Here is a 23013-nt window from a genome sequence, read left to right as displayed (position 1 = left end):
CTTGGAAAGATCAGGAATTCAAGGCCCATACATAACCATGGTAAAAGCAATATACAGCAAACCAGTAGCCAACATCTAAGTAAATGGTGAGAAGCTGGAAGAAATCCCACTAAAATCAGGGATTAGACAAGGCTGCTCACTCTCTCCCTACCTATTCAACATTGTACTTGAAGTCCTAGCCAGAGCAATTAGACAACAAAAGGAGATCAAGGGGATACCAATCGGAAAAGAAGAAGTCAAAATATCGCTTTTTGCAGATGATATGATAGTGTACATGAGTGACCCTAAAAATTCCACCAAAGATCTCCTAAGCCTGATAAATAGCTTCGGTGAAGTAGCTGGATACAAAATTAACTCAAGCAAGTCAATGGCCTTTCTGTACACAAAGGATAAACAGGCAGAGAAGGAAATTAGGGAAACAACACCTTTCTCAATAGTCACAAACAATATAAAATACCTTGGCGTGACTCTAACAAAGGAAGTGAAAGATCTGTATGACAAGAACTTCAAGTCCCTGAAGAAAGAAATTAAAGAAGATCTCAGAAGATGGAAAGACCTCCCATGCTCATGGATTGGCAGGATCAACATTGTAAAAATGGCTATCTTACCAAAAGCAATCTACAGATCCAATGCAATCCCCATCAAAATTCCAACTCAATTTTTCAACGAACTAGAAAGGGCAATTTGCAAATTCATCTGGAACAACAAAAAACCTAGGATAGCAAAAACTCTTCTCAAGGATAAAATAACCTCTGGTGGAATCACCATCCCTGACCTAAAGCTGTACTACAGAGCAATTGTGATAAAAACTGCATGTTACTGGTATAACGACAGACAAGTAGACCAATGGAACAGAATTGAAGACCCTGAGATCAACCCACATACCTATGGTCACTTGATCTTTGACAAGGGAGCAAAAACCATCCAGTGGAAAAAAGACAGCATTTTCAACAAATGGTGCTGGCACAACTGGCGGTTATCATGTAGAAGAATGAGAATTGATCCATTCCTATCTCTTTGTACTAAGGTCAAATCTAAGTGGATTAAGGAACTCCACATAAAACAAGAGACACTGAAACTTATAGAGGAGAAAGTAGGGAAAAGCCTCGAAGATATGGTCACAGGGGAAAAATTCCTGAATAGAACAGCAAAGGCTTGTGCTGTAAGATTGAGAATTGATAAATGGGACCTCATATAGTTGCAAAGCTTCTGCAAGGCAAAAGACACTGTCAAGAAGACAAAAAGACCACCAACAGATTGGGAAAGGATCTTTACCTATCCTAAATCATATAGGGGACTAATATCCAATATATATAAGGAACTCAAGAAGGTGGACTCCAGAAAATCAAATAACCCCGTTAAAAAATGGGGCTCAGAACTGAACAAAGAATTCTCACCTGAGGAATACCGAATGGCAGAGAAGCACCTGAAAAAATGTTCAACATCCTTAATCATCAGAGAAATGCAAATCAAAACAACCCTGAGAGTCCACCTCACACGAGTCAGAATGGCTAAGATCAAAAATTCAGGTGACAGCAGATGCTGGCGAGGATGTGGAGAAAGAGGAACACTCCTTCATTGTTGGTGGGATCGCAAGCTCTTACAACCACTCTGGAAATCAGTTTGGTGGTTCCTCAGAAAATTGAACATAATACTACCAGAGGATCCAGCAATACCTCTCCTGGGCATGTATCCAGAAGATGTTCCAACCAGTAAGAAGGACACATGCTCCACTATGTTCATAGAAGCCTTATTTATAATAGCCAGAAGCTGGAAAGAACCCAGATGCCCCTCAACAGAGGAATGGATACAGAAAATGTGGTACATTTACACAATGGAGTACTACTCAGCTATTAAAAGGAATGAATTTATAAAATTCCTAGGCAAATGGATGGATCTGGAGGGCATCATCCTGAGTGAGGTAACATATTCACAAAGGAACTCACACAATATGTACTCTCTGAGAAGTGGATATTAGCCCAAAAACTTAGGATACCCAAGATATAAGATACAATTTGCTAAACACATGAAACTCAAGAAGAACGAAGACCAAAGTGTGGACACTGTGCTCCTTCTTGGAATTGGGAACAAATCACCAATGGAAAGAGTTACAGAGACAAAGTTTGGAGCTGTGAAGAAAGGATGGACCATCTAAAGGCTGCTATATCCAGGGATCCATCCCATAATCAACTTCCAAACGCTGACACCATTACATACACTAGCAAGATTTTGCTGAAAGGACCCAGATATAGCTGTCTCTTGTGAGACAATGCAGGGGCCTAGCAAACACAGAAGTGGATGCTCACAGTCAGCTATTGCATGGATCAAAGGGCCCCCAATGGAGGAGCTAGAGAATGTACCCAAGGAGCTAAAGGGAACTGCAACCCCATAGGTGGAACATTATTATGAACTAACCAGTACCCCAGAGCTCTTGACTCTAGCTGCATTTGTATCAAAAGATGGCCTAGTCGGCCATCACTGGAAAGAGAGGCCCATTGCACTTGCCAACTTTATATGCCCCAGTACAGGGGAATGCCAGGGCCAAGGGGTGGGGGTGGGTTGGTGGGGGACTGGTGGTGGAGTGTATTGGGGACTTTTTGGATAGCATTGGAAATGTAATTGAGGAAAATACCTAATAAAAATAAATAAATAAATAAATAAACCAACAAACAAATAAATAAATAATATATAATATATACATATACATCATAGTTTTATAAAATCATGCATTATATATTTATATATATATATAATTTTTATTTTTTTATTTATTTACTTAATTATTTTTGCTGTACGTTTTGTTTCCCTAGAGAGCCATGACACATAATAGGTAAAAGAATCAGCCTCAATCTCAACTTCAAACTGTTTTTAAATTAATTCACAAGGGCATGGATTTAAATGTAAGAACAAAATAAAAGATTTAGGAAAACTGGAAGATATCTATGACTAAGTGAATTAAGAGTTCTAGATTTCATGGAAGAAATATTCATTCTAAAAAAAGAATAATTGATCCTCATTAAAACTAAGAACTTTTATGCTGAGCTGGATCATGGTGGTGGTGGTGGTTGTGGTGGTGGTGGTGGTGGTGGTGGTGGTGGTGGTGGTGGTGGTAGTACATGTTTTAAACTCAGATCTTGGAAGGCAAAGGCAGGTGAGTTTGTGGTCAGGCCTGTGTACAGAGTTATCTTGAAGATGGCCAGGGTTATGCAGAGAAAATATATCTTGAAAAACAAACAACCCCAAAAACAAAAAATAACATAGAAAAGAAATACTTTTCTGTAGCAGTTCCTGATTCAACAGTGAAGAAGCAATCTAAATCAATTATAACCCAAAACGTAATTACTCCCAAGGTGTATTTTTCATGAGCACAGTCCAGGTTACACAGTGCATACACAAAGGAAAGGAGTTATTTTTACCTACAGAGGTGGTTAGCTTGTAGATGTCCAGCATTAAAGCACTGTATAGTGCCTCCTTAGATGGGTTAAGTATAGCCCATTCTTCCTCAGATAAATGCATTTGTATACCTTCAAATGTTAACAAGTCCTAAAGAAAAGAAAGGACTTGAATTTCGTACTGAAGCAGAAGCAGTTCTAGTACCTGCCTGTGAATCATGTCATAGGCTGCATGCTGAAGAAATTATCAGTAAAGGATTTAGGTGGAGAAATTGAGATGAACAGAGGTAGGCAAGTGGACAAGTTAATTGGTTGTAAAATACCCAGTTTCCACTCTGATCCTGCCAAGTATAGTCCCATGGAGATCAGTAAGGACGAATGTACCCGATAACATTTGGTGTCTTAGCAGCAGGGAAAAACTAAATGAGACTGCCTGAAAAAGGGAAATGTTAAAATAAAAGAAAACAATAACAAAAAGCAATCTGACTTTCTCCAGCCCCTCTAAGGTCCAGTAGCCTTCATGGCTACTTAACACCACCAAACCACTAGGAAATACTAGTGTTGGGCACATTGTTGTGTTGCCATAAAGCTGCCCTGATCATTTGCTTTCTTGGGTGTTATCCTTCATGAAGTGATATCTCTCTTTTCCTTCTCTGTAAAATATAAAAGACTGAACTTAAAAGCACTATCTGAAGTGATACATGAGTCCCAACCTCTCTCTATAAGATCCGGTTACCATGAGTCAGCCAAAATAAACTCCGCCTGACATTCTTAGGTTGGTTTATGAAAGAGGTGGTTTCTGTTGTCACTTAGTTCCTCCATCACTAGCAGCACCTAGAAAATGGCACTAGGGTACACAGGCCAGTGGAAGTCCCCCTCTCTCAACTCATGGATGTATTTTCATAAAAGCATACGAATCCCAGTATCAGTTCTGCCTCTAGAGAACATAAATCCTAGCCCATGCTCCTATACTGAAAAAAACTCTCAATCACCATAGACAGAGAAAATAATATATTCCATGACAAAACCAATTTTACACATAACGTTTCCATAAATCCAGCCCCAGAAAGAATAATAGATGGAAAACACCCACTGAAGGAGTGAAACTACACCCTAGAAGAAGCAAGAAAGTAATCTTTCAACAAATCCACATAAACATACTTCCACCTCTAACAAGAAAATTAATATGAAGTAATCATATACCTTAATATCTGTTAATATGAAAATTAATATTACCAACATAACCTAATTAACTGAAATTCATAAATGTGAGTATTTAGAAATTAGCCGTGTGTCATTCTGTTGTCCCTAATTTGGAAAATGGGATTAATAGGTCCAATATTGTACAATCCATATAGTCTTTCTGCTTTTTTGTACATAACACAGTCTTGCTGTGTGCCACATAATGGTCTTGAAATTATACTTCTCCTATCTCAGCCTCTCTATTTGTAGGATTGTTTATTTGTTGTTTTTACACTATACTATGGTTTTCAAAACAGGTTATATATTTCAAAACTGTTTATAAACCAAAATTAATGTAGACAATTAATTTGGGAGGTGGCTTATAAGAGAAAAACAAAGAGTGAGACTGAAGGTTTTGCTTGATATTTATTATTATTGTATCAATTCTGAAGAAGAGGACTTTATAAGTTACTACTATTCTGAGATGAATGCTTTTGAAAACAAATCACATCCAATGAAACTGAATCCTACCCTCAACTAACTTCTGTGACACCCTCCAAGCAGAACCATTCTTCATTGAAACAGTTGATGAATGACTTCAGGGATAGACCATCTTAATACACACACCATTCCTTAAGTGAATGTACCCTGTAACATGTATTCTGAGAATGACAACAATCACTCAAGTCAAATAGCTTTGACCATAGCAGGAAATTAGTATCCAAAATCATGCCTTCAATTCATTCCTTGGTGCAGCAGAATTGTGAACTCTTATCTTAGCTACTATGGAGGTAAAATTCTTTGGTGATGTGAGGGAAATTCAAGTAGATCCTTATTACAATGAAATCCAGTGTTCATAAACTGTTCTTATTTTGTTTGAATCACAGTAAGCCAAGATTTTTTTTTAATTTCATTTTTTGTTAGATATTTTCTTCATTTACATTCCAATATTCCCCTACACCCTTCCACGTCCTTGCTCCCCAGCCCACCTACTCCCAACTCCTGTCCCTGGCAGTACTCTGTACTGAGGCATATAACCTTCTCAAAACCAAGGGCCTCTCCACCCACAGATGGCCTACCAGGCTATCCCCTGCTACATATTCAACTACAGACACAAGCTCTGGAGGTACTGGTTAGTTCATAATTTGTTCCTTATTTAGGGTTTCAAATCCCCTCAGCTCCTTGTGTACTTTCTCTAGCTCCACCATTGCAGGCCATGTGTTCCACTCAATAGGTGACTGTGAGCATCTACTTCTGTATTTGCCAGCCACTGGACTAGCCTCACACAAGACAGCTTCAGAGTCCTCTTAGCATAATCTGTATGTCAAGATTTTTAAGCTCAACTAAAAACAAAACAAACAAACAAACAAAAAAACAAAAAAATACTATTTATGTTCATTAAAAAAATAGTTATATATTATTTTAAAATATAATACAGTTAATATATTTGGAGTTACTTATAATTTATATTGAGAAAAATGTATTTTCAGTATTGCTGCAGACAAACATCTACATAAGACTATTCAATTGATTATTGTTTTATATCAAAAAAACTTTATAATATTCATTTTATTGTTACAATATTTTATAAATATTAAGGAATATGATAAAAAATGAAAGGTTTAATAGGTTTTGAGTGGGCATCAGCTAGAGGAGTTGTGGTACAAAAGAAAAATAAGAATGTGATGTAAGTCTGTTTACTTAAAATATGCTTTTAGATGTTAACAAATTCAGATAAATTGAAATTATGTATATTTTCTTATCATAATGCATTAAAACTTAAATCAAAACTATTTCTAGAAATGGTGGGATTGCTCAGCAGTTAGGAGCACTGCTAATATTTTACAGATCCTGAGTTCATTTCTCAGCAAAAACATGGTGGCTTACTACCGTTTATAAAGTGATCTGATGCCGCCTTCTGTCATGTAGGTGACCACATAAAGAGAGCACTCACACATTTTAATAATGATAGACTTAAAAACTTTAAAATTTTTCTATTATTGTTTATTATTATTATTATTATTATTATTATTATTATTATTATTATTATTATTATTATTATGCCTAACTTCTTCCTTCCATTTCTTTCCACCAAACCAGCCCATATATCCCACTTTGGTCTTTTTTAAAGTTATAGCCTTTTTGAAAAACTAATATACAAGTAGGAAAAGATTGAAAGTAAATGGGCAGAATGCCTTAGGATGCATGAAATACACACTAGTCTAGTTGAAAAAAAGAAAAGAAAAACTAGCTATTAAGAGCAACTGTTGTTTCGGCAGTAGTGGTTCATGCCTGCATTTGGGAGGCAGAAGCCAAAGATTTCAGAATTCAAGGACAGCCTGTTGTAAGTTCCAGGAAAATCAGGGCTACAGAGAGAAACCCGGTTTAGAAAAATAATAATAATAATAAATAAAACAAAAAACAAAAACAAACAAACAAACAAAAAAAAGCACCTGTTCTATGCAGAGGACGGTGCACAAAGCACCCACATAGTGGCTCACAATTTGTGCACAGTCACGTTTTCAGAGAATCAGTGCTCTCTTCCAGCCTCTGTATGCAACAGAGGCATAAGTGAGAGAGAGGGTCTGCCCAGCCAAGCACATAAGTGAGAGAGAGGGCCTGCAAGGCCTAATGTATGAGTGAGAGAGAGGGCCTGGGCTGCCTAGCACATAAGTGAGAGAGAGGGCCAGAGAGGCTAAGCACATAAGTGAGAGAGAGGGCCTGCACTGCCTAGCACACTCTTCTAATCCAGCTCAATACTAGGAAGGTGGAGACAGGAGGGTACCAGAGGTTGTAGGGATTCTGGATGCTCCTTTCTGAACTCTTAGGACAGCATAGACTCTTCTGGTTTGCGTATGTACATGCAGCAATCCACAACAATAAATGCTTACGCACATAAATAAATAAAATCCAAAAATGCTTACAAGAGCCTCTACAGTTGAAATTAACTAGTGTCATTTGCAGTGTTTCATATGTTACACATTTGTTCAAGTTTTTCAAGTTTGTAAGGGCTTATCAACCTATAAACAGGAAATCATATGTCTTAAAGCCAGTAGCTTATTCTCACCTCCTGAAAACTCACTTCAAAGTGATGGTACATGGTACTCCATGTACGCATGCGTAGTGTATATTCAGCCATTCAACGCAGGCCTTGGGTGAGAACTTTTTTGTACATTTGGCATCACTAAGGGTACTTAGAGAACTCTATCCCGGCCTGGCTCCTGACAACAGTTTTTTTTTTTTTTCCTTTGAGGATCTGAGCACGGAAGGGTGCGGTTGGAAGGTGTTCATCTCTTAGATGATCTGTAAGTGATAGTTGGCTCTGATCATGGTTGTTGGACAGTTAATCGAGGTGTTACCGGGTGGGGCATCTCAGGCCCAGGTGGCCATTATGTGAGGAAAAGGCTCCTGATAGTCATTTCCTCTGGGATCTGAGGGTGAATGGAAGGTGGAGGACCGTATTCATGGAAGAGGATTGAACAGGTCAGGGGCATAGAGGATTGGGAACCCTTTGAAGAGAAAAGCTTGGGGCCTTGGGATAGGATCAGAGAGCCGGCTGCAGGACTAGGGGTCGGGGGCCAGGGAGCCATGGGTGAGAAGCCTTGGCGCTTGTCCTGTGTGCTGTTCAGGATCCATTAGAAACACACTGAGGATTCCTCCCTCCTCGTTGTCTTGTCTACGGTGTGTTCCTTTGATATACACTTTATGGACATTGCAGACAGTAGAGTTGTATAAGAAGAATGAATGAAAAGAAGAAGAGGAGATATTGCAAGAGATTCATAAGTCAACTGAGATGGATTCTGACCACGGATCCTTCCATCTCAATTGCCCATTTATTGGGATTAAAGACTTGCCCTACCATGTTCAGCTTTTTCTCTCAATTTTATTTCTGTAGGATGGGATCTATCTTTGTAGTTCCGGCTTTCCTGTCTTGGGCTGGCCTCGAACTTACAATCTTCAGATGTTTGAAATCCTCGGCTTCCCCAAATCCCCATTTTCTCCAATATAAGGCCTTTATGTTTGGGTGGTGGTGATGAGTGTTTCTTGTAGAATAAGTGTTGGGTCTTTTTGATATGAACATAAAGTTACCATGTTCGTTATCTTTCTGGATAGAACTGTGAGTTTACCTTAGACTGAGATAAACTGATAAAAAGAATTGCTTATGTTTTGTTTAAAAAGAATGTATGGGAGATTCGACCAAAATTCAGATGCCTCAAAGATTACAGGCGAACAAATTTTGCTCATCGTTTTCTGGAAGGAGGGGAGGAATCACATATTGAAGTGTGGCCAGGTTATGTCTTTTTTAAACTGAGAAATGGCAGATTGTTAACTTTGGTTCTGAAGGAGTTTTTTTTTTTTTTTTTTTAAATAAGGTAAAGAAGTTTTTGAAACAAGTTGTGAGGAAAAGGGACATGATAAATAGGATACATGGAGAAAATGTTCCTGGGAACTATATATATATATATATATATATATATATATATATATATATATATATATATATATATATATATATACACACACATATATATGTGTGTGTGTGTGTATGGGTATATGTGTGTATGTGTGTGTGTGTGTGTGTGTATGTGTATATTTGTGTATATATACACACACACATATATATGCATCACCATATTGAATATGTATACAGAACTCTCTGATAAAGACAAATGATTAAAAATACTATATGTTAAAAAACAAAAGAAATGATCTTTCATTGAGCTAAGATAATTATTTGACTTTTTGTATTTTAATTATTTAAATGATACCTTTTATTCAGATAACTAAGTTCTTTTTTTTCCTTTTAATTTTTATTTAATTTTTTTTTAAACTAAGAGGACTATTAAGTTCTTAAGAGAAGAATGGCGCTTAAGAAAATGATGGTGATACCAAAGGAAGGTTACTTATTACTTTTGGACTGTGATGATGAAGAAGATGACATAAGTGTTTCAGAGGAATCTCTTACTAAAGGTATATCCAGTGTTGGGCATTAATTGTGTCCTGCATTTCATTAGACCTTTACCTAGTCTCCTAAAATGGAAGAAATCTTTGTTAAGAGTTTTCATAGACTTCATTTCTAATTTTCCCTATATTTATCTATTTTATACACAAGTTTTAGTAGCACATATACCTACTCTTGAAACTATAGTCACAATATGTTGAGAAACAATAACTTGCTATGATTTTGCCCCAGGAAAAACCTGACATAGTTCCTATAATATCTTTGCCATACATGAATTTATTTCATAAAACCTGCAAATAAATTATTTCATTTCTTTTTCTATTATATACTTACTTTATTTACATTTCACATGTTATCAACTTTTCTACTTTCTTTTCCAAAAATCCCCTGCTCTCCCCTCTCCCCCTGCTCCCCAACACACCCACTCCCAATTCCTAGCCCAAGCATTTCCCAATACTGGGGCATAGGACCTTTATAGGAACAAGTGTCTCTCCTCCCATTGATGACCAACTAGTCCATCCTCTGCTACATATGCAGCTGGGTCCATATGCCCCACTATTTCTTTTCTTTGATTGGTGGTTTAGTTCCAGAGAATTGTGGGGGTACTTGTTAGTTTATGTTTATTTTTTCCTCCTAAGTTCCTGCAAACTCCTTAAACTCCTTGGGTACTTTCTCTAGCTCCATATTTGGGGACCCTGTGCTCAGTCCAATGGATGTCAGTGAACATCCACTTCTTTAATTGTCAGGCACTGGCAGTTCCTCTCAGGAGACAACTATATCAGTCTCCTGTCCCCAAGCTCTTGGTGCATCTTCAATAGTATCTGGGTTTGGTGGCTGTTTATGGGATGGATCCCCAAGTGAGGCAGTGTATGGATTCGTTCACTCTAAGCTCCAAACTTTGTCTCTGTAACTCCTCCCATGGGTATTTTGTTCCCCATTCTAAGAAGGAACAACATAATCACACTTTGGTCTTTCTTCTTGAGTTTCATGGGTTTTGCAAATTTTACCTTGGTCATTCTGGGATTCAGGGATAATATCCATTTATCAATGATTGCATATTATGTGTGTTCTTTTGTGATTGGGTTATCTCACTTAGGAAGATATCATCCAGAGCCATCCATTTGTCTAAGAATTTCATTAAATCATTGCTTTTAATAGCTGTGTAGTAATACATTATAGAAAAATTACCAGATGTTCTATATTGATTCTTCTAAAGAGAGTCACCTGATTTCTTTTCAGATTCTTGTTATTATACATAAGGCTGCTATAAACATAGTGAAGCATGTGTCCTTATTACAAGATGGAATATCTTCTGGGTATATGCCCAGGAGGACTATTGTTGGATCTTCTAGTAGAATTATGTCCAATTTTCTGAGGAACCACCAGTCTGATTTCCAAACTGGTTGTAACAGCTTGCAAATCCACCAGCAATGGAGTGTTCATATTTCAACACATTCTTGCCAGCATCTGCTGTTATCTGAATTTTACATCTTAGCCATTCTGACAGGTGTGAGGTGGAATCTCTGGGTTATTTTGACTTACATTTCCCTGATGATTAAGGATGTTGAATATTTTTTAGGTGCTTCTAAATCATTCGGTATTCCTTAGTTGGGAATTATTTGTTTAGCTCTGTCCCAATTTTTAAAAATAGAGAAAATTGATTTTCTGGAGTCCAGATTTTTCATCTCTTTATATGTATTAGATATTAGACCCCTATCTTATTTAGGATTAGGAAAGATTGTTTTTTCCCAATCTGTTGGATGCAGTTTTGTCCTATTGATAGTGTCCTTGACCTTACAGAAGCTTAGCAATTTTATGAGGTTCAATTTTTCCTTGTTTAATCTTGCAGCACAAGCCATTGCTGCTCTTTTTTTTTCTTTTCATCAAGAATTTTCCCCCTTTTCCCATGTTCCATGTTCTTCCCCACTTTCTTCTCTATAAGTTTCAGTGTGTCTGGTTTTATGTACAGTTCCTTGATCCACTTAGACTTGAGCATTGTACAAGGGATGAGAATAGATCAATATGCCTTCTTCTACATGCTAATTGCCGATTGAACCAGCACCACTGTTTGAAAATGCTGTCTTCGTTCCACTGGATTGTTTTAGCTCCTTTGTCAAAGATCAAGTGTCCATATGTGTGTGGGTTTATTTCTCTCTCTTCAGTTCTATTTCATTTATCTACTTGTCTATCATCACTCTACCTGTACCATGCCATTTTTATCACAATTGCTCTGTAGTACAGCTTGAGTTCACGCATGGTTATTCCACAAAAGGTTCTTTTATTGTTGGGGATAGTTTTTCCTATCTTTTTTGTCTTGTTTTGTTTTTGTTTTTGTTTGTTTGGTTTTTTTTTGTTTGTTTGTTTAATTTCAGGTGAATTTGCAAATTGCCCTTTCTAACTCAGTGAAGAATTAAGTTGGTATTTTGATGGGGATTGCATTGAATCTATAGATTCCTTTTGGTAGGACAGCCATTTTTACTTTATTAATCCTTCCAATCCATGTGCATGGGGTATCTTTCCATCTTCTGAGATCTTTTTTGATTTCTTTCTTCAGAGATTTGAAGTTTTTATCATATGTATTTTTCTCTTCATAAGTTAGATTAACACCAAGGTATTTTATATTATTTGTGACTATTGTGAAGGGTGTTTTTTTGTTTGTTTGTTTGTTTGTTTTTTGTTTAGTTTGTTTTTCATCCTGCTTTTCCTTTGTGTAGAAAAAGGCCATTGACTTGTTTGAGTTAATTTTATATTCAACTACAGCACTGAAGTTGTGTATCAGGTTTAGGATTTCTCTGGCAAATTTTTGGGTCACTGATACATGCTATCATATCATCTGGAAATAGTGATATTTTGACTTCTTCCTTTCCAATTTTTATTCATTTGTTCTCCTTTTGTTGTCTAATTACTCTGGATAGGTCTTCAACTACTATATTGAATAGGTAGGGAGAAAGTGGGCAGACTTGTCTAGTCCCTGATATAGTGGGATTGTTTCAAGTTTCTCACCATTTAGTTTAATGCTGGCTACTGGTTTGCTGTCCATTGTTTTTTTTTTTTTTTTTTTTTTTATGTTTAGATACGGGCCTTATATTCCTTATCTTTCTTTGACTTTCATTATAAATGGGTGTGCATTTTGTCAAATACTTTCTCAGCATCTAATGAGTTGAGCATGTTGTTTTTGTCTTTGAGTTTATTTCTATAGTGGATTAATTTGATGGATTTCCATATATTAAACCATCCCAGTGATGAAGCCTACTTGACCATGATGGATGATCGTTTTGATGTATTCTTTGATTCAGTTTGCAAGGATTTTATTTTTGCTTTGATATTCATACAGGAAAATGGTCTGAAGTTTCCTTTCTTCATTGGGTCTTTGTATCATTTGAATATAATTGTAATCTGGCTTCATAGAATAAACTCAATAGTATTCCTCTCTTTTGATTTTGCATAATAGTTTGAAGAATATTGGTATTAGGTCTCCATGTGTAAGACCCCCGAAACTGGACCTCCACTGAAGCCCATTCAAGTCCTGGAATGAGCTGGCCAGCACCACAATGACTCAAGAGAAAACTATACCTGATGCAAACAGAAAGAGGTTTTATTATCAGCTAGCTGAGGACAAACTCCTCCCATCGTGCAGGGCAGGGGAGTTTGACCCTGAGCTGTGACAGAAGGGGGCTTTTAACAGCTGGCTGAGGAATTGGGATGAAAGTTCAGAGGAGTTGGGAACAGATGGGAGGAGTTGGGAGAAGAGTTGGGAGGAGTTGGAAAGAGTTGGGAGGAATGTGGTTCTCTGCCTGGATGTCTTTTGTAAAGTTACAATTATCACATCTCAGGCTGTAAGGCTCAGAAACAAAAAGGCTTTTTGCAGGCTATAAATAACAAAGAGCTTCTTTCTGACTGCATTTGTAGAGATCAGGGACAAGAAGCTTGGGGAATATCCAGGGGCTTTACCTTCCAGGGAGAACCGCTCTAAGTTGGAGTCTCACATTCCCCACTACTTCTTCTACATAGTTCTAGTCTTGAAACTAGGAAAAATAACCGCTAGCCCAGCTGCCAAACAAAGCCAACATGAGGTCACAGCTCTAGGATTTGTAACCTTGAGAGCCTCAAAATGCACTTGAATGAGACAAAAGTTTCTCTTGCCGTGGTACAAGGGAGGGAGGAGGTTCCTGTGCACTGCCTGGTGAATATGAGCAGCACTGGGCCAGTGAGCCATGGTGGGCTGGGTGCAGGAGCCCAGCACCTGCTGGAGTAGCGGTGGTGGGGCTTGCCAAAAGCAGCAGGTAGGTGTTTTTTGTTTGTTTGTTTGTTTTTGTTTTTTTGGTTTGTTTGTTTGTTTTTTGCTTTTTTTTTTTTTTGTTTTATTTTTCAGCAATTCCAAGGCATTTTTCTGACCAGTTCTAGGGTCTTTAAGCGAGCTAGCAGGGGTTCAAATAAAGGAACATCAGGGTCAAACATTCCCCCTGCTTCTGTTAAGGAAGGTGGTCCCCAATTGAGGAGTTGAAAGGGTGTAAGTTTAAATTTTTCTGTGGTGTTCCATACTCACAATAAGGTGAAGTGAAGGAGAGCTTCATAATCTTTTCTGCATGTCTCTAAAGCCGATTTAGTCAAGGTTTCTTTTAATTCTCTATTCATCTGCTCTACCTGTTCAGATGTCTGGGGTCTATAGGGACAATGTAACTTCCAATCGATCCCCAATTTTCTGGCTAACCCTTGGCTTACCTGGGCAAAGAAGAAGGGGCACTTGATTGATGAAAGTACCTTAGGGATGCCAAATGATAGGGACATTTCCTCTAAGATCTTCTTTGCCACAACATTGTTGGTCTCCTTCTTAGTGGGGAAGGCTTCGACCAAGCCTAAAAAGGTGTCTATAAAAAGTAATAGATATTTATTACTGTACTTGGCGAAATTAACTTCAGTGAAATCTACTTTTCAGAATGTACCAGGCCGTCACCTCTTAACCCCCCTCTGGGGAGCATTATTCTGGTGGCTGACATTGGTGAGGGCACAGGCTTGGCATTCATTAAAAAACTCCTGGGCAACATCTGGCAATCTAGTAACATAGTAGTTTGAGCTCTTAACAATTTCTTTAGCTTCTTAGTTTCCAAGTGGGGGAGCCTGTGTAGATTGGCTACATATTGTAACCCTTCTCTGGTGGGCAGGATCCAGTGACCATCTTGGGTCTTAGCCACTCCTTGGGTAGTATATACACATATCTGAGGTATTTTTTTTTCTGTTCTTGATCTTCTAGACTGTAGTCCAAGCCTGCGTCTTTGAGTTTATAATGGTTTTTAAGTTCTTTATTTTTTTTCCCCTAGGGCTGCAGGTTTGGCAGCAAGGTCAGCCATCTGATTTCCCTTCACTATGGCATCATGACCTATTTGGAGATGGGTGCAATGTATGATGGCCAGTTAGGTTTTTTTCGAAAGTGTTTGGCTTCTAATAGGTTCAAGATTTCTTTTTTATTTTTAATATCTTTCCCATCAGATGTGAGTAACTCCTGTTTTCTATAGATCGCCCCATGTATGTGAGCAGTGGTGAAAGCATACTTGCTGTCTCTGCAGATATTGATGTTTTTCTCTTTGGCCAGCTGCAAGGCTTGGGTGAGTGTGATTAGCTCTTCTCTCTGGGCTGTCATGCCTTCAGGCAAGCTGCTGTCCCCAATGGTTTTTTTTTCCATTGACCACTGCTGTCCCTGCTTTTCTTTTACCTTCAACCAAAAAGCGGATACCATCTGTGTACCAGTTAGGGCAGCCTGGCAATGGCTGGTCAGTGAGGTCTTTCTTAATTTCAGTTTTTTTTCTGCCAGGATGTCTATACCTTGGTGTACTTGTAGGAAGTCGTAGGCTTCCGGCAGAAAGGTGGCAGTATTCAGGATAGGAGGGGGTGCAAACTATACTCTTTCAGTCAGTAAAAGGCTCTGTTAATGGGTCCTGTGAGCAATAGTCATCCAGCAATCAGGTAGCTGTCTAATGATGCTTTCTAAGGCATGGGGATATAGGGGCTACTACTATAGTTCATTGACCTAGAGTCAGTTTGTCAGCCTCTTTGAAAAATACTGACACAGCAGCAGCGATAACTTTTAAGCAAGATGGTCATCTACTGGCCACTGTGTCTAATTTTTTTTTTTTTTTAACAATTGGGCCACAGGTCGTTTCTATTTCCACAGATCTTGGGTCAGGACACATCTCACTATTTCTGCTGTTTTGTCTACATAGAGAATGAAAGGCTAGGTCAGGTCTTGAAGGACTAGAGCTGATGCACTAAGCAAGATTTTTTAATCTCTTTATAGGCTTCCGGTCTTTGGGGGTCCATGAGAAAGTCACAGTCTCTTTAGTAAGGGGGTATGGTAGAGAGTGCCAGGGTGGCAAAGCCTGGCTTTTTAACTGGTAGCAACAGAGTATTCCAGGAAGACTGACAAGGGACCAAAACACCAAGTTCTAAGAGACTATGAATGTGAGGTCTGATGCCCTCTTGGGCCTCTTTGCTCATGGAGTATTGTATCAGTTTTCAGTGTCACAATGATGGGGTGCACCCTCTTTGCCTCTCTTATATCCCACGTCTCTGCCCAGCATTTAGGATATCTCCCTTACCTGGTCCCTTCTAATACTTTTCTTGACAGGGATTGAGGCTCATGTAATCTATATTCTTCTTCTAATTTTAAAGTTCAAATTATAGAGATAGAGGCTTGCCAAGGGATTGAAGTTCCTTCAAAAGAAAAGCTTATTTGGACTTTTAAATTTGCTACTATGTCTCTTCTCAACAATGTGGAGGGGCATTCAGTAATGATGAGGAAGGAATCAGTTACTTGGCTTACTCCTAGATTAATTTTCATATCAGTGGTCCAAGATTATGTTTTTTGTCTTTTGTGTGTGTGTGTGTGTTTTCTAGACAGGGTTTCTCTGTGTTGCCTTGGCTGTCCTGGAACTCACTCTGTAGACTAGGCTGGCCTCAAACTCAGAAATTCGCCTGCCTCTGCCTCCGGAGAGCTGGGATTAAAGGCGTGTGCTACCACGCAAGGTGAGAATGGTTTCTGAACAGTAGCCCCAATTACTTCGTTTTTCTGATTACTCAATTTCTCTAGTGACTTTGTCAGGACTGAAAAAACTGTTCTGATACCAAGAAGGGAAGTCGTAGGGGTCTCTTCCACAGTTAGGTTTACACTAGTCTCAGGGAATGGGTCTGTGCCGCATATCCATTAGTCATCATCCTCTGGAGTAAGGACTTAGTTGTTCTGATATCTGTCTCTTTCATGGCACAGTCTCTTGCCCAGTGTCCCTTTTCTTTACAGTACCCACATTGGTCCTTATGTAGAGGTGGTCGTAAAGGTCCTATGGAGTTCTGAGGTCTTTTTGGCCCTGTGTTGCCCAGGTACCCTGTCTGCCTTCTCCCTCCAACTTTTTTTATAAACTTCCTTATCACTTGCAAATGTATCCAAAATCCTATTTAAAATTCTTGCCTGCCTTCCATCTCATCTACTTTCTCTTGCCTCAGCTGCTCTCTATTCTCTTTCTCCTATTTCTTTTTAGTCTCTCTCTTATGGTACACTCTCTGCCTCCTTAACCAGATCTTGCAAAGATAGTGTTTACAGACTCTCTAGACACTGTAACATTCTCCTAATGGCAGAAGCAGACTGCCCAATGAAAGCCATAGCCAGAGCGGCCTGCTGGCTCTCTGACACAGGGAGTGTAATGCCTGTATGCTTCTAAGAGGCACTCTAGAAACTCTGCTCCTTTTCCTCTTGTAGGATCCCTCTTACCTTGGCCACATTGCTGGGTTGTCTGTCAGCTCCTCTCATTCCTGGTAATGTATCCCTGCTCCAAAATGTCAACTGCTCACTACCTTCAGGCCTGTTAGGGTACCAGTCACTATGTGTCAGAGGGGGAAGCATGCATCTATTTCATTTGGAAGTTGTGTCAGCCATCCATTTGCCCCCAGCACATTCATTCTTACCTCCAGCAGAATCCTTTTCTTCTCCTGTGTGATAAAAATAACCCTTAAAATCTGTTGACAGTCATCCCAAGTGGTCTGATGAGAGAACATGAGAGATTCCAATAGATTTGTAAGGGTAGAGGGGTTTTCAGAGAAGGCGGCGTGATTTGCCTTCCAATTATAAAGATCAGAGAAGGAAAAAGACCAGTAATGAAGAGGCTGCAGTTCCGAGGTCTGCTGGAGTAGGCCATAAGTACCTAAAGCCAGCAAGGTTGTTGAGTCTAGTCTCTCTGGGCTCCATGCTCATTTATCTTGTGTTCCAGCAGCTGGACCCTCCCCCGTGTCTCCAGTGGTACCCTGGTGAGGTATCTGGGAGAGACCGTTTAGTGTTATGAGGGTGTGGTGTTACAATATTCTGGAGGTTCTTCTATCTCTGGATAGATCTTGGGAGGAGCCAAGGGTTGCAGTTCACCCCCCAACATATTTATCTTAGAGTTTTTTGTTTTGTTTTGTTTTGTTTTGTTTTGTTTTGTTTTGTTTTGTTTTGTTTTTGGTGAGTGGTGGAAAGCTTGTTTTTCTGAACCCAAGACTTCAACCAGGATGGGGTCAGGTGAGCTTCCTGCGCGGAAATTTCCGAGATGTCAATGTAGGGTGCTTGTTCTGGTTGAGACCCTAGTCTCTTCTGTGCAACAACATCTTTAACTGCAGAAATCACAATCAGTTCAATAGTGCCCTCTGTTGGCCAAGTAACACAAAAAGCCGGCCATTTCGTTGAGAAGAAAGTTCTCCAAAATTTCTTTCTGACATCTACAAACAGACTGTGAATCCTAGTAGTAATTTCAGTTCAATTTTCAAGAGTCAGTCCAAGAGTAGTGCTAATAGTCTGTCCCATCATCAGAGTCACATACAGGGAGACAAACACTATATATATATATATATATATATATATATATATATATATATATATATATATATATATATATATATATAAACAGAAACAGACAGCTGAGTGAGCACATGCTCACTTGGCACCCAGTAACAGAAACAGACAGCCAAGTGAGCACACTCTCATTTGGCACCTCGATTGGAGATCTCCATGCATCCCTGGAGCTCCCTCAGACCTTCTGGGATGTCTCCCAGTGCAGCAAGTGGTTACGACTAACATGTCTGTCAGTATCCCTGCCCTCCATCCAGAACAGTCGTTGCTCTCAGGAGTGCAGACAACTGCAAACCATAATGCTGAATTCAAACACAGCCGACAGACAAAGACATAGCAAAGACAGGATCCTACCTCCAAGTGGGGTCTCTGAGAACTGGGGTAGGCCTCCTGGTGTATGAGAACGCACATGTAAGACTCCCGAAGTTGGGCTTCCACTCATGTGCCGGAATGAGCTGGACAGCAAACTCGAGAGATAATCACACCTGATGCAAACTACAAGACGTTTTATTATCAGCTAGCTGAGAATGAAGTCCTTCTAGCGTACAGGGTGGGGATTTCAACCCCGAGTGGTGACAGTGGGGGGCTTTTAACAGCTAGCTGAGGAATTGGGAAGAGTTGGGAGGATAGCTAGGAGGAGGTGGGTAGAGTTGGGAGGAGTTGGGAGGAGTTGGAAGGAACTGGGTGCAGTTGGGAGGAGATGGGAAGAGTTGGGAGGAGTGTTCTTCTCTGCCCAGATGTCTTTGGTAAAATTACAATTATCACATCTCTGGCTGTAAGGCTCAGAAACAAAAAAGGCTTTTTGCAGGCTATAGTGAACAAAGAGCTTCTTTCTAGCTGTATGTTTAGAGATTAGGGAAAACAAGCTTGGGGAAAGTCCAGGGGCTTTACCTTCCAGGGAGAAACGCTCTAAGTGGAGGTCTCACACATGAAGATCTGATAGAAATCTGATGGGTTCATCAGATCCTGGGCTTTTTTTGGTTGGGAGACTATTAATGACTGCTTCTATTTCTTTAGGGGTTATGGGAGTAATTACAGGATTTATCTGATACTGATTTCAATTTCGTACCTATTATCTCTCTAGATAAGTGTGCATTTTTTCCTTATTTCGTTATTTTCATTTTTTTTTTGAATACATGCTTGTTTTATAAGATCTGATCTGGATTTCCTAAGTTTCTGTTGTTATGGCTCCCTTTTCAATTTTGGTTTTGTGAATTTGGTTACTGTCCCTTTGCCCTGTAGTTAGTCTGGCTAATATTTTATCTATCTTCTTGATTTTCTCAAAGAATCAGCTCCTAATTTGTTTGATTTGTGTGTGTGTGTGTGTGTGTGTGTGTGTGTGTGTGTGTGTAGAATTCCTTTGTTTCCATTTGGTTGATTTCAACCCTGAGATTGATTATTTCCTGCCTTCTACTCCTCTTGAGTGAATTTACTTCCTTTGGTTCTAGAATGTTTAGGTGTGCTGTCAACCTACTCCTATATCCTCTGTCCAATTTTTATTTGGAGGCATTCATAGCTATGAGTTTCATTCTTAGAACTGCTTTCATTATGTCCCATAACTTTTGGTATGTTGCAGATTCATTTTCATTAAACTCTAAAAAGTCTTAAATTTATTTCTATTTCCTCCTTGCCCAAGTTATCACTCACTATATTGTTGTTCACCTACTATGTTTATGTGTGTTTTCAATTATTTATAACATTATTGAAAATCAACCTTAGTCCTTGGTAATCAGGTAGGATGCATGGGATTATTACAACATTTTTATATCTGTTAAGGCATGTTTTGGGACTGATTATATGGAGAAGGCATCATGAGGTGCTGAGAAGAATGGGCATCATTTTGTTTTAGGGTAAAATGTTCTATAGATATCAACTAATCTATTTGTTTCATAACTTCTGTTAGGTTGGCTGAGTCCCTTTTTAAGTTTTGATTCCAGTATCTGTCTATTAATGAGGGAGTGGAGTTCTGCTATTATTGTCTTGGGTACAATGTGTGATTTGAGCTCTACTAAAGTTTCTTATAGGAATGTGAATGCCATTGCATTTGATGTATAAATGTTCAGAATTGAGAGTTCATCTTGGTAAATTTTAACTTTGATGAATATGAAGTGTCCCTTTTTGTCTTTTTTGATAACTTTGGGTTGAAAGTCAAATTTATTTGATATTAGAATTGCTACTCAAGCTTGTTTCTTTGGAACATTATCTTGGAAAATTGTTTTCCAGCCTTTTACTCTGAAGTAATATCTGTCTTTGTCCCTGAGGTTTGTTTCTGGTATGATGGGTCTTGCTTACAAATCCAGTCTGTTAGTCTATGTCTTTTTATTGGTGAATTGAATCCCCTCATATTAAGAGATACTAAGGAAAAGTCTTTGTTGCTTCCTGATATTTTGGTGGAATTTTTTCATGTAGCTATCTTCTTTTATGTTTGCTTCAAGATAAATGTCTTGCTTTTTCGAGGGTGTAATTTCCCTCCTTATATTGGAGTTTTCCCTTTATTATCCCTTGGAGGGCTGGATTTGTTCAAAAATATTGTGTAAATATTGTTTTTTTATGGAATACCTTCTTTTCTCAAACTATGGTAAGATATTTTTGCTGTTTATTATAGCCTTGGCTGGCATTTCTGTATGATATATGCCCAGGATCTTATGGCTTTCATAGTCTCAGAGGTTAAGTTAGGTATAGTTCTGATAAGTCTTACTTTATAAGTTACTTGAAATTTCCCATATTGCTTTTAATATTCTTTCTTTCATTCTGTTCTTTTTTCTTTTTCCTTTTTTTTTTTTTGCATTTGATGTTTGGATTATTATATGATGGCAGGAATTTCTCTTCTGGTCTAAACTATTTGGAGTTTTGTAGGCTTCTTGTATATTCACGGGAAACACTTTTTTTAGGTTAGGGAAATTTTCTTCTATAATTTTGTTGAATATACTCACTGTCCCTATAGTTTGGAAAAATTACTTTTCATCGATACCTATTATCCTTAAGTTTCGTCATCTCTTTGTGTCCTGGATTTCATCGATGTAATTATTTCCTTTCTAAAATCTCTTCAAAAACTCACATGGGCAGTTTCTTGAGAGAAATTCAAATCTTTAGTACTTTATTATCTATTACTTATATAGCATCCATTCAAATGTTTCTATTTTCTCTTGTCAATACAGTAAAGAAGAGCCCAGCATTTGACAAAGATGAGAATATATCGACTCACATAAAAAAGGATGGAGATATGGGGTAAAATTTTCAATAGAGTATTTCAATAGAGTTCAATAGAGTACTTCATAAGTAGTGTTTGTGATCCCTTCACTGGAGAAGTAGATTCAGGAAGATGAACAATTCAAAGTCAGACACTACTATATGTTGTGTTCAAGCCCAGATTGAGGTCCTTGAGACATTGTGATCACAAACACATAGCAACTCATACAGTAGGACCACCTGCATGAGATCTTCCCAGGTATACACAAAAAGAAAAGGAAAAACATCAAAAGAATAAGAGGGGGGCCATCTGGGAAGAAGAATGGTCTCAGCAGGAGTCGTAGAGGTATGAATAAACTACTGTGGGGTGTAAATGTATGAATTGTAAAAAGTAAATCATACAAGTTCACTTTGGTAGTCCACCATGTATTTTATATGTATATGTCATTTGTTCCGAACCAAACATATATTTATTATAAATAATTAAAAAAAGGTTCTGTTTAAAGTTTTCTGTGGGGAAGAAAAATATCCTACCAGTTCACGATATGTCTTACATTAATTTTTATATTCCTTTCTTAACAGAGGTGAACTAGACAGTATGTTGGATAAATCTGGAGGTATGTGTTTTTGGAGGTTTTTGCCTGATTTTTGAAGAGGTCAGAAGAGGGAATCAGATCTCTATAACCCCTATACCATAGGGGATAATTTTAGATTTCACAGTAATTGTAGTTCTCTTTAAAACCCATATGAGATGACTTCTCAACCAACATTCAGAATGAATGATTAGCTGAAGGTGTAGCTCAGTGGTAAAATACCATGTAAAAGTTATGAGTTTCATCTTCAGTGGGCAAAACAAAAAAAGAAAAAACAAAACAAAACAAAACAAAACCCAACCAACCCACCAAATTAACAAAAAAAAACTACCAAACAAACAAAACACTGCAATAAGCCTCTCCAGTGAAATGTTAGTTTGTGCAGTTTTCCAAATCAACTTCAGATTGTAAAGTGAACAAGAAACCCAATTTGTTGTAAGGAAACGAGCAAAACCGGCATTAAGCATTTTAGGAGCCTAAACTTAGGCATGATTAGAGAGAGAGAGGGAAAAATGAAGAGAGTGGCTACAAGCTGTTTTGGTAAAATGCTTGCCTTGAAAGTATATGGAGTTAAGGTGGGGACATAGAATCCACTTAAAAAATGCAGGCTGCAACCCAGTGTTGAGTAGGTGGAGACACCTTGCTGGCTAGCAAGGCTAGTGGCATTGGTGAGCTGCAGATTCTGAGAGACCATGTCTCAAGTTGTAAGTTTGGTCAGCTAGTGATGTCACATGCCTTAATTCCAGCAATTGGGAGGCAGAGGCAGGGAGATTTCTGAGTTTGAGGCCAGCTTGGTATACAGGGTGAGTTCCAGGACAACCAAGG

The 23013-nt window shown here is 38.5% G+C and overlaps 1 long non-coding RNA gene across 1 annotated transcript; it reads left to right on the top strand.

The window, feature by feature from the left end:
- Positions 1-7816: 7816 nt before the first annotated feature.
- On the top strand, positions 7817-21622 carry LOC147000064 (uncharacterized). Its single transcript, XR_015046264.1, has 3 exons — positions 7817-7879; positions 9411-9545; positions 21565-21622. It is a non-coding gene; the product is annotated as an uncharacterized LOC147000064 (long non-coding RNA).
- The last annotated feature ends 1391 nt before the right edge of the window (positions 21623-23013 follow it).

This window comes from Mus caroli, unplaced genomic scaffold (assembly GCF_978045245.1).
Source record: "Mus caroli unplaced genomic scaffold, Mus_caroli_1 scaffold_22, whole genome shotgun sequence".
Lineage (NCBI taxonomy): Eukaryota > Metazoa > Chordata > Mammalia > Rodentia > Muridae > Mus > Mus caroli.
This window is presented reverse-complemented; position numbering and strand designations above follow the sequence as displayed.